At 41.6% G+C, this 12,974-nt stretch overlaps 1 pseudogene across 1 annotated transcript; it reads right to left on the bottom strand.

The window, feature by feature from the left end:
* Nucleotides 1-2,596: 2,596 nt before the first annotated feature.
* LOC309608168 (CCA tRNA nucleotidyltransferase 1, mitochondrial pseudogene) lies at nt 2,597-12,954 on the bottom strand (annotated as a pseudogene). The gene is made up of 2 exons (XR_014249673.1): nt 12,799-12,954; nt 2,597-10,378 (listed from the first exon to the last, which is right to left on the bottom strand). The product of XR_014249673.1 is annotated as a CCA tRNA nucleotidyltransferase 1, mitochondrial pseudogene (transcript).
* Between the last annotated feature and the right edge of the window lie 20 nt (nt 12,955-12,974).

Here is a 12,974-nt window from a genome sequence, read left to right as displayed (position 1 = left end):
GCCTGTGCTCCGCAACAAGAGAGGCCGCGATAGGGAGAGGCCCGCGCACCGCGATGAAGAGTGGCCCCCGCTTGCCGCAACTAGAGAAAGCCCTCGCACAGAAACGAAGACCCAACACAGCCAAAAATAAATAAATAAATAAGCCTACACCTTTAAAAGAAAAACAAAACAAAACAAAACCGTTGTGACCACATTTATGACCCACCAGACAACCCCGAGTAATCTCCCCGCATCTCAAGATCCTTAACTTCATCACATCTGCAGAGTTTCTTTTGCCTTCTGAGGTAACCGTCACAGGTTCTGGGAATTAGGACGTGGCTTTGGGTGGGGCAGAGAAGGTTCCTCCACCTCCCCCGATCACCTGCCATCTGTCCCCACGTCCTCACTTCCTCAGCGTAGATTCCAGGACCCATCTCTGTGAGGCCCCCATTGCAGGCACCCTTCACACCTTGCCTCTCCCTTCTGCTGTAAGCTTCAACTTTACCCAGTCCTCCAGGTGCTTGCATCCAAGCAGCTCGACCAGTCTGGAGAAAAACACAACCGTGCCAGCGGGTCCCACCTTACGTTTTTTGGCCCAGATCTGAAGCAGGCCCTCAGCATTACAGCAGACAGCTTGACACAGACCAGGGCACGGACAGGTAAGGGAGAGGTAGAATGATTCATTTTGAGATAATAAAGTCCAAGGAAAAAAAGATAGCAAAGGTTAAATGGGGATAAGGCAATCTCATTTGGATTCACAAATGAATTGTGAGGACCATTTGCCCTGAGTGGGAAGAGTTTTTATGCAAAGCCCTCTGGGTGATGGAATTCTAAGGCAGAGGGAAAGTTATGTGGCCAATGCAGAAAAGGGGAATCTTTCCAGGTCTGCTAAGAAGCTAGAGGAAAAGGTCGTGTAAGTACAGGGCTTAAATTCTTATCAGGGAGACAGAACATGATAAGGTAAACACATAAAGATAAAATACAATGCCAGGTAGAGAAAAATGCTGATAAAAATAAAACAGGGAAGAGTACGGAAAATAACAAGGATTGTTATTTTAGAAAGAGGAGTTGGAGTAATGACCTATACAGGCAAAGAAGCTAAAAAAAGAGGGGATATATGTATACATGTAACTGATTCACTTTGCTGTACAACAGAAACTACACAACATTGTAAATCACCTATACTCCAATAAAAATTAAAAAAAAAAAAAGAAAGAGGAGTTGGAGAGGGCTTCTCTGAGGAGTGGCACGTGAGCAGTGAGGGAGGAGGAAAGAGATAGGCAGGGAAGGAGGGGAGGAAGTGCAAAAGCCCTGCGGCAGGATCTGGGTAGTGAGTTTGAGAACCTGCCGGGAAGTGGGTGTGGCTGGAGAGGAGTGAGCATGGAAAGGACTGCTAGGTGGAAGTGTACAGGTTTCCAGGGGTTGTACCCCGGAGGGTCTTAGGGGACCTTCTGTCTTTGCTTGACTGCTCCTCTGGTGCGGGAGACAGATGCCCCTCTCCCCGTCTCAACGGCACAGCTAAGCTGCCTTCAGGAAAGCCCTCCTCATGTGTCATCTCTGCTGAGAAGCCCTCCTGTATCCCCTGAAGGTGTAACTGATCATAGCCACTTGCATCCTTCCGTGGCCCTGAGAGTCCCCACCTCGGGCAAGTCTTTATTTCTCAAGATCCCAGCCTCTGCATCGGACCAGCTCAATCTTCCTGCGAGAGTCGAAAGGAACCCTCCCTTCCCAAGCCCTGATACCCAAGTCATCACCCCATGACAGCGTCTTGCAGAGGATTTGCTTCTTCCTCTTATATTTGGAAAGATATTTGGCTTTCTTCTCCATTGTCTGGTTTGCTTTACTTCTCCTATTGTTGATTTTGTTCCATGATTAGCATCTTGGACACAGGGGATGAAGGAGGACTCAAAAGTGTAAGTGGGGTCAGGGGGAGGTGGGAGAAAGCTGGGAAGGTGAAGCTGAGAACATGTGATTCAAGGAAGGGTAAAGAAACAAAACAGAGCAAAGAAGGAGAGTCCGACACCCCTGGGAATCAGCTTCCACACCACTGCTGCTCGCACCTTCTGCCTGGTCCAGGGGCCAGAGGGGACGTCCTTGCCTGTCCTCACCAGGTGGCTCAGCCCCGCCTGCTCCTGCAGCTGACATGCCAGAGGGTTGGGGAGCTCATCTTTGAGGATGTGGAGGATGAAAAATGGGCCACAGGGTTTTAAATCTGCTCATTACACTGGTCACAATTGAGGACTGAGGGCTTCCCTGGTGGCGCAGTGGTTGAGAATCTGCCTGCCAGTGCAGGGAACACGGGTTCGAGCCCTGGTCTGGGAAGATCCCACATGCTGCGGAGCAGCTAGGCCCGTGAGCCACAACTACTGAGCCTGCGCATCTGGAGCCTGTGCTCCGCAACAAGAGAGGCCGCGACAGTGAGAGGCCCGTGCACCGCGATGAAGAGTGGCCCCCGCTCGCCGCAACTAGAGAAAGCCCTCGCACAGAAGCGAAGACCCAACACAGCCATAAATAAATAAATAAATAAATAAAAATTAAAGGGGAAAAAAAAAAAAGAATGGGGGAAACACCTTACTTCCTCCACACAAACGATATTTGGGTTGTAGTATTCTTTAAAAAAAAAAAAAAATTGAGGACTGAAAAGGCAAAACCCAATATTAACAACAACATAATTACAAAAACCAAATGTAACTTGTTTTTTTTTTTTTTTTGGCTGTGCTGCGCAGCTTGTGGGATCTTAGTTCTCCAACCAGGGATTGAACCTGGGCACTGGTGGTGAAAGCACGGAGACCTAACTACTGGACCACCAGGGAACTCCCCGAATGTAACTTTTGAGACAAATCTCACTACTCTGGTTTATTGTACAAAATAATCCAAAGAGTAGGCCAGCTAGGCAAGCCTGGGTTCAAGTCTGGATTCTGAAACTTCACACCTGTGTAACTTAGGTATCTAAGTACATTGTAAGATGTAAGTACAGGGCTTAAATTCTTATCAGGGAGACAGAACACGATAAGGTAAACACATAAAGATAAAATACAATGCCAGGTAAAGAAAAATGCTGATAAAAATAAAACATGGAAGAGTACGGAAAATAACAAGGATTGTTATTTTAGAAAGAGGAGTTGGTGTAATGACCTATATGGGGAAAGAAGATTTACTTCTTACAATGTAAGAAGTTACATTTCTTCACACTTGAGTTTTTCTTGCGTGTAAATGTGGATAAAATTATCCAGCTCACAAATGCACAAATTAAGAAATGAGATCTACCTAGCAAGTTGCCTAGCCTGTAGTTAGTGCTCTTTCTCTTTCCTTTCTAGCTTTCCCTCCCTCGGTCCCTCCCTTCACCCCTTCTTTCTGATTTTTTAGAGTGGTATGACAGTCTAAAGATATTTAGAAAGTACAGATATACCAAAAAGATTTTAATAAACATGTTGACATGTTTCTAAGAAAAAGTTTCAGTGTGTATAACAGGTGTCATACCAAACCAAAAACATTAAGGAGAGAGAGACGGAGAAAAAGAAGAGAGGAAAGTAAGAAGGAAGGAAAAAAGGAAGGAAGGAAAAGACTACATAATTCTCTTTCTCCCCTTCCTTTCTCTCTTGGAATATAAATTCCTGGGGGGTAAGTTTCCCAAACATATTCTTGTTTTTATATCAGCTCAAGTCAATGTATCCCAGAAAAAAGTTTGGATTTACTGCTAATCTTGAATTAAGCAGGCAAATGTTTCTCAAGCCCCTGTTTGAAGAGTATTGTTCCAAGTGCTGTGAGGTAATACAAACACGAATAAGAAATAAGAACTACCAGCAATCCCACTTCTGGGTATTTATCCAAAGAAAATGAAAACACTAATCCAAAAAGATATCTGCACCCCCATGTTCACTGCAGTACTATTTACAATAGCCAAAGTATGGAAACAGCCTAAGTGTCCATCAATGGATGAATGGATAAAGAAATTCTAGTATGTGTGTAAAAACGAAGTAAAGCTTGCCATTTGCAGCAACATGGATGGACCATAAAAAAGAAGGAAATCTTGCCATTTGCAATATAATAACATGGATGGAACTCGAGGGCATTATGCTAAGTGAAATAAGTCAGACAGAAAAAGACAAATACCGTATGACTCTCTTACACGTGGAATCTAAAAAAACAAAACAGGGACTTCCCTGGTGGCACAGTGGTTAAGAATCCGTCTGCCAATACAAGGGACACGGGTTCAAGCCCTGGTCTGGAAGATCCCACATGCTGCAGATCAACTAAGCTCTGTGGGCCACAACTACTGAGCCTGCGCACCATAACTACTGAGCCCGCATGCCACAACTACTGAAGCCCACGTGCCTAGAGCCCGTGCTCCACAATAAGAGAAGCCACTGCAATGAGAAGCCCGCTCACTGCAACAAAGAGTAGCCCCCACTCACTGCAACTAGAGAAAGCCTGCGCACAGCAACAAAGACCCAACGCAGCCAAAAATAAATTAAAAAACAAAACAAAACAAAACAAAACTCCCAAAAGACAAGCACATAGATACAGAGGACAGATTGGTGATTGCCAGAGGTGGAGGGTAGAGATGGGAGAAATGGGTGAATGGGGTCAAAAGGTAGAAAAAAGCCAAACAAACAAATTTGAAAAACTTTCAACAGTGTGGATATATAATGGCTGGGGGCAGTGTACATAGTGAATTTAGAGATCTGTCTTCAGCGAGGGTCGGAGGTAAAGGGAGGATGGATCTCAGGTTCTTTCCTGATCTGAGCTGAATAAAGTTGCATTTCTCAAACTGGGTCTTAGCTTCTGCCACCAGCAGGAGTCATCGCCAAGCAGCTGGGTAGGATTCTAGCTTTACTGCTTGGCTGTGTGAGCTTGGACCAGTCGCTTGCCTCTCTGAAAACCTGTCTCTTCATCTGTAAAATATGATTAAGGATTCTTGCCTCATAAGATTAATGTAGGATGATATTTGTGAAAATGTCTGGCATATAGTAATCACTCAAACTAAGAGTTTATGACCTGTGAAATTTCAAGTTATACTTTTCTCTGAGTTCCACAGAGATAACACTCAACCTTCTACCCCTGCCTTCCCCATCCTTAAATTTTGTTCTCTGCCTTGCAAATCCCTCTGTCTTCAGCCCACTTGACAGGAGAATTTGGAAAAAGAAGCAATAGGGAATTCCCTAGTGGTCCAGTGGTTAGGACTTGGCGCTTTCACTGCCAAGGGCTCGGGTTCAATTTCTGGTTGGGGAACTAAGATCCCACAAGCCGTGTGGCACGGCCAAAAAAAAAAGCAATAGGAATTAGGGTGCAGTTATTTTTAAAAATTGCTTGTAAACAGATATACTTATTTTATTAGGGAAACAGGAATTTAATGCCTTAAAATGAAACTCATTTTTACAATTACTTCTAAGAGAAAAATTGCATAAAATACCATTTTAGCAGCCAATCAACTCATTTACAATTCTTAATTTTAAAAGCAGTAAATGTTTCTATATTAAAAACAGGGTCTAACTGATTTGGGAAAAGACATAAGAGGAGGATGGGTTTTTAAACAACCCTGTTCATAAATAAGTTCTAGAAAAGACTACATTAAGATACAAATATCCATTGTGTTCATCATTATGAATCTTTTATTTAATATTAGTTTTAGTGCTGTGAAGACAGATGGCTGAAAATCTCACAAAGTGACAACCACATTGTTGATTACTCTAAGGCTTTTGAATATTTCAGATATTTCCATAAAATGATTATTTTCCAAGCAAAGTTCATGCTGCTTTAAAAGTGACTTCAGATACAAGCAAGTTACGTCAATTGAGCCTAAGGCACAGTGTGTGCAGAATGTCCCCAAAATCTTAAAGTGGTTTCAAGCTTTCATTACTTCAACAGTATATATGTTACAAACAACAAAAAAATCATTTGAAAGTGTTAGTATTTCAATTTCTTTACCTTTATGCATTTTGGTGTATTTTGAATGACTTTGTTTTTTGTTTGTTTTTTTGTTTTTTGTTTTTTTGGCTGTACCACGTGGCTTGCAGGTGGCTTGTGGGATCTTAGTTCCCGGACCAGGGGTTGAACCTGGGCCACGGGAGTGAAAGCGCCAAGTCCTAACCACTGGACCGCCAGGGAATTCCCTTGAATGACTAACGTTTTCATTTTTGTTTGTTTGTTTGTTTTGGTCAATGTTTGTTAACTTCAATTAGAGGGACAAAAATTAAAATTAAATATGAATTATTCTAAAACATTAAAAAATGTAGTAATTGCACGAAGAAGTAAAAAAACTGAACTTTCAAATGGTTTTTAAAGTTTGTAACGTATATACTTCTGAAAGTATGAACATTTAAAATTGCACTAAGACCTTTGGGACCTCTTTTGTCATATACTATACATAGTAAGTGCTGTGGAGAATAAAAGTGAAAAAGATCGAATCAGAAGGGAAAATTCCCTCTAAAGAAAAAAAATCCCTTTTTCCTTAGATCAGTTGATGTAGGCAGGGAACCAAAGACCAATCATCCAAAAAAACCCTAAAGGCCCTTGAAGGGGTGAGGCAGGGTGTGTGTGGGATGGTGAGTTGAGGGGTATGTGATTATACTGCCTAAATTTCCATTGCTTTAAAGATTCTGGGTCCAATTTTCTCTTGCTAATGAAGTTGTTTCTCTGTCCATTCCCCTGCATGGAAGAGATTATGGCATAATGAGAACATTACAGGTATGAACTCCTAAGGTACATGGATGATGGGCAATTCAAGGTCAGGGCCACTTTTCACAGCGCTGCAGGTGAAAAAGAAAAAGGAACTAATTTAATCACCTCACTGTTCCTGGGAGCGAGACAAAGATGTCATACCTTCAAATGATCGGCTATTTTATTTTTTCAAATCATCCCTCTTTTACCATCCAAGAGAGAAGGAAGCTTCCAGAACCGTGCCTGCCTTGCAATCCTATTCCCATTTGATCTTATCCAAGAATGCCTTCTTTGTAGAATGTCATCATGGAGACTTGATCAAACCATGCCCATGCACTTAATCTTGCAATCTGTTGTGGAATGGCTGATACTCCTTCTTAGGCCAGAGAACGGCAAGTTCTTAAATGAACTAGTTTAAAGAAACAAAGCTGTGGAGAAAACACTTAACCCAAGTCCAGGACACGGCACTTTGGCAAAACACAAGATTAAACCCGTTATTATTTGTATAACACAACTCAGGATGTTTGATTTAAGGCTTGGAAAAGGAAAAGGTACATCAGGTGTGTTAACTGTTCCATGGTTTGTTAAACTTTCCAAGTTTGTTTCACTCAACAAATATTTATTGAGCCAGGTCAATATCTTGAATCTTGACTACGGAGATAGAAGATGATTAAGACATAAACTTTGGACCCAAAGAGCTCAAGATCTGGCCAGCGACACAGAGAGGTAAACTAACTATAGTATAATGTCATACATGCTGTAACAGAGACATGTAGGATAAAACTAGAGGAACAACTGTCTTTCCATACGAGGGTAGAGAAGGTGAGGAGAGGACATTAGGAAAGGCTTCTGAGATGAGGTACCACTTGAGGTTGGTCTTAAAGGGTAGATTCATAGGGATTCAATAAGCAGAGGAGGGGAATTGAAAAGAAAACAACACCTCACAAAGGGTCAGAAGTATGACAAGGACAAGGTAGTTAAGAAACACAATGATCTAATGGGATTAGTGTGTAGAACCTGGGGTTTGTAGGGATTGGCATGTAGTGGGGATGAAACTAAGCCGGATGTAGGAAGTAAAGGCTCTATGTGCTGTATTTGTACATGTTTACTCAACCTTGTAGCAGTGGGGAGGTTTGAACAGAGATCAGAATGAATTGTTTTGTTAGGATTTTGAACTTCAAATTGAGAATAGTGAGGAAACTTTGTTGGGGTTTTGGCGAGGAAAGAACATGACCAGATTTAGGTTCTAAAATGTTCATTATCCTTAGGGTGTGAAGAAGACATTTATTGCAGGACTGAGAGGTCCAGGCAAAACTAGAGGCAGGGATGCCAATCATGAGATTTGTGTAATCGTCTAGACAAGAGGCCTTGACCAGAGCAGAAGGGATCTAGAGGAGGAGCAAGGGGGGAAAAATGACAGAGATAGAATTAGATTAGAATTAACTGAGATAGAATTAGCAGGTCTTCATGACCTTGGAGGAGAGGGATGATGAATAACTAAGGTCTAGCCAATGGGAATGCTTCCCAGAAGACACACTTGGCAATTCTACTTGGCCCGAATTTTAGTCACATGGCCATACCTAGGAGCACTGGAGGCTGGGAAAAGTAGTCTTTTATTCTGGGCAGCCACATGATTGGTTGAAATAAGTATACACCTATAATGGGGCACAATAGCCATCTCTAACACCCAGACCTGCTGTACTATTTTAGTTATCTTTTAACCTTTCTCCTTCCTGAGACTGTGAATTCCTCAAAGACAAGATCAGTTCTTAATATTGTTTCTGCTGTACCCAACAGTGTCGGACACATAGGAGTTACTCAGTAAGTGTTGAAATGAAACAATCTTGTTGTTGCTTAGATGAATTTCATGCTCTTTTTCCCTTTGAGCGTGGCTTTAAGCTGATTCTTGTACCTTTTGTATGCTCACACCTCTTCCCATCAAATTCCTGTCATTCATTCCTTCATGGATCAGCTCAGGATGTTGACCATAAAGCAGGCACTACTAAGAATGTGAACTGTTATTTTCATTGTAAAAAGTGGGCACTTACCATCTTTTTTTTTTTTTTCTATTTTAAAGTCTCTTTATACATGACAAAACCAGACCTCAAATAGCTAAATCTGCATACTTCCTATATAGCAGAGTAGGAATTCTACAGTGTTGGGTCCAAATATATATCTTAATAGTACTTAAATATTTCAGTGGATTATTTTATAATACATTTAATTACTGACCTGTGTGCAGTCGTTTCTGAGGCTCCTTTTCTTGCAACATAGCCTCTGTTAATATACTGAGGGTTTGTTTGTCACACTTCCTCTTAGCAGGGCTTTAATAGAAATACGCTTTTCAAAACTGTTTTATCAAGGTCCAAAATTGCTATTTGCCCGTAGCACACAAAGATGCTATGACTGGCAAAAATTTTCTGCTTTTTAGTAGCCAGCTCTCATCAATCTTAGGTCTTCCTTATGTAACTTAGCAGTTCATCTTTTTCCATTTGGTAACCATTTTTCTTCCACTGTTCTCGCAACTGCTGTAAGAGAGCTCCAATTTCTTTTCCGGAAGAAATGCCCACTTTTCTGATGTCATGGCCACTGATAGGAAATGGAGGGATGGACACTGCTGCATCTCCTTCAGAAGACCGTGCTCTCCTTGGTGCTTGAGGAGTTCACACACACGAGCAGTTGCATCAGATTCTCTAGAATCTATAATGAAGTCTTGATAGGGTTTCAATGGTTCTGAACTATCTGTTGCTTTAATTAAATCTTTCCTGTTTTTAACTATAAATAAACCAAGATTCTTCTCTTTTTTTGAAACCTTCAAACTCCGATCCAATTTTGTGACGTCATCCTGTACTTTGAACAATGAGGTCAAGAGAGTCATTGGCTTTGGTGAAAAACCTTCAACACTTTTACTGACTTTGTTAAATTCTTCTAAACTTGCACTAGCAGATAAGCCTATGAAAGGAGCCACACCAAGATCACAGATGAGGTGAATCAAATGATTTACATGCTTACCAGTAAAAATTTTTTTCAGGTCCACCCAAATCCTCTCTCCTGATATTCCAGCCAAGCCTTTTGCATTTTCTACAATTGCTTCCAAAGTCTCAGGATCGTGGTCACCAGGTGTGTCTACAATTTTCCCATAAAACCTGAAATATCTTAAATCAAAGATAATCTTTTTTTTTTATCCTCTAGCTTGTCCAACAAATCTAACTTTCTTATTTTTTAAATCTTCATAACCATTAAAGTAGTCAAATAAAGTACCATCAAAACCTAAAAACATAGAATTTATAGTGAGATCTCTGCGTTCGGCATCTTTCTGCCAGTTGTGAATTCGACCTCAGCACGTCTTCCCTCAGCGGCAACGTCAATCTGTAGTAACTTAAAATTTTCTTCATGAAGCCTGACGGTGATCGTCCCGTGCTTTTTCCCTTTGTTGTTGATCATACGAATGCTGAATGTCAACCGACTGAAACAGCTCCTTCATTTGAGCAAGGGTTACAAAACCCACATCCTGCGGCTTTACTCCACTTAATAAATCCCTCACTGCTCTTCCTGCTATTCTTAGTTCATGATTTTCTTTGACGAATAATTCTGTCAGACTCTTCAAGCCTTCTGTGACAAGTGACTGGAATTCTGGAGACTGCAACTTCATCGTAAACAGAGAGTGCTTCAGAAGACACAGTGTCGTCCAGCTGCAGCTCAGTAACTGCCTGCGTCAGGAATCCAGGCACCTCAGCTTCTGGGGAGAAAGTCACCAACCACACATGGGCCCCGCTGCGCCGTCCTCGCCGCACGCACTTCGTACTTACATTCTTAACAATTGAAATTTTACTAGAATTGTCAAACATGTGCAGGATAAATTAAAAAATAAGGCAAAACTCAAGGCAAGATGGAATTTTGGTGATTTCTCTGGTGTCCAGATATATAATCAGAGAAATGGAAAGACTGAAAATGGAAACAAGAGGATAGAAAAAGCAGATTGACTGGAAATGGACTAAGGGAGAGGAAGGAATTAACAATGACTTTGAGGCTGGGAAACAAGGAGAACTGGGCAGCATTGACAAAAATAGAAAAATCCCGAAGCCAAGCCGCTATGTGTGCGAGGAGATGGGGGTTGAAGGGTGATTTTACGGCAAAGATAGGGCAAAGGTAATCCTTATGCGTTATTGAATTTCTATCCTTTCCCAGAAAATACACATGACTAAGTGACCATTCTGAAAATGTGGCAATGAGTTAATCAACAGTTGTTGAAGAAGTTTTACAAAGTGAAATGAAAAGCATTTATATATTTTAATTCAAAGTAATAAAAGTTTCACACTCTATTGAGATTCTAACTATTCACAATCTATCACTCATATAGGGGGACAATTATTTAAATGTTAGTAGTAAACAGGATTGAGGGAATTTTTCATCTCTCAAAGTGGATGTTCGATTTCAAATTTATGTGAAATGATGAAATTTGAAAGCACTGGAAGCACAATTCAGATTTCTTTCAGATTTCAGGAAGACAGACAGTTGAGAAAGGACTTCAACATAGGAACCCAAACTCTAAACTCTAAATTTGCTGGACTTCATGGAGTGAATCAATCAGAATCTACTTTGAGAAATGTAAGTTTGGATGGAAGGAGTTAAATGGACTAACAAACAACTGCTCTCTTATTTTTTTTTTTTTTTACACCTATGCAACTTCTTTTAAATAAGACTTTTTGGGGAGGATCTTAGTTCCCCGACCAGGGATCGAACCCGGGCCCCTGCAGTGAAAGCACCAAGTCCTAACCATTGGACTGCCAGGGAATTTCCCAAACAAGACTTATGATGGTACTGACCAGTCATTTGAATTTTTGAAGAAATAATTGAAGCTGTTATCTATGGAGGCACAATGCATGTCCCTCCCTCTTTTGAACTTCTGGAACTAGCTACAGAAATTCAAGTCCAAACATAATCCTTTCCCCCAAACTCCATATTTAGTAGTAATGTTTTCTAGAACTTTGACTTTCACCAGAGGTTACATATTTTGGCTCTGCCTGCTCCAATATTTATGGACAACCCTTTTCTTTACTGACAGATGTTTGAAAGAACAGATTGGAATTAATCCTTAGATTAATTTTTAGCATCTTCCAAGTGTGCATAGGACAAAGGCCAAAGCACAATATTTTAATAAGAAAATAAATAGCTGGCACCTCTGCCTTGGTAAGTTACCTTCAGGAGTACTGTATTGAGTCTTGAAGCAGATAATTGAGAAAGTGTGTTATCTTGAAGTAGAAGGGGTCAGGGAAAGCTAGAAGAAGCCCAGCACCATAGGGTTCACAAATGAGTGGTATGAGCCAGATGGCCAAAGAGGTAATTTCAATATAGTGTGCCCTGTGCTGGCAGAACCTAGAGGATGGACACTGTACCAGAAATGGTGGCCACTCTCAGGAGACTCTGCCTCCCCCCAGGAGAGACAAAGAAAGGGAGGCCAGGTCCTCTCTCACACTGAGAAACGCAGGAGATGCCAACCAACCAAGGGAATGCTCCGGTTGCTCTTACTTCTGAGGCAGAATATTACCTCCCTCTGTACCCACTCACATCCCACAAAGGCATTTGGAACTCAACTCAAAATTTTTTAACACTTTTTTTGAGGGGAAGGGTGTTTCTTATCTCTGTGATAGTCTGATTCAAAACTTTGGATCCTTTATTTAGGAAAATGCACCGGCCCACGTATTTCAAGGATTTCCAAGACCTCTCTCTGGAAGACCATCCACGGACCCAGCTTCCGCGGACTCCGGGTTTGGAATTCTTTAGTCTGGATTTCCTTAACTGCATTCATTAGTCCAGAGGATTTCAAACTTTGCCCCATAATCTCCTCATATCACCTGGAGAACTGAAAAAAATCCCAATGCCCAGGCCACATCCTGTTCCAAATAAAGCAGAATCTCTGGGGTAGGACCAGGCATCAACGCGTATGTTTTAAACTCTCCAGCTGATTCTAAAGCGCAGCTACGTTTGAGAACCAAGTTGCTGGTCTCTTTATGGCATACAGTTGATCTAATGCTTTATGGTCGTTTGCTGTCCTTAATCATTGAGCCAGAAGCAACAGAAAGGCGTCTGTCGCGGAAAATAATTTACTGAGAATCATCTTAGAAAAAGGAAGTAAATTTGGGTCAAAGGTGTGCATACCTTCGCAAAGTTTTCCCCGGGTCAATAAGCAGCTGCAATTTCTTCGGCGAACGCCAGGCGGCATCTTCTCCCTCCTCGCTCCTCCTGGACCGCCTTCCCACTTCTGATCGCACAAAGAGCCGGCCTCCTTCGCGGTGACATCACAAAGGGCCGATTCCCCGCCCCTTCAGCACCAC

Source organism: Balaenoptera borealis, assembly GCF_965194805.1.
Source record: "Balaenoptera borealis genome assembly, chromosome: 12".
Taxonomy (NCBI): domain Eukaryota; kingdom Metazoa; phylum Chordata; class Mammalia; order Artiodactyla; family Balaenopteridae; genus Balaenoptera; species Balaenoptera borealis.
This window is presented reverse-complemented; position numbering and strand designations above follow the sequence as displayed.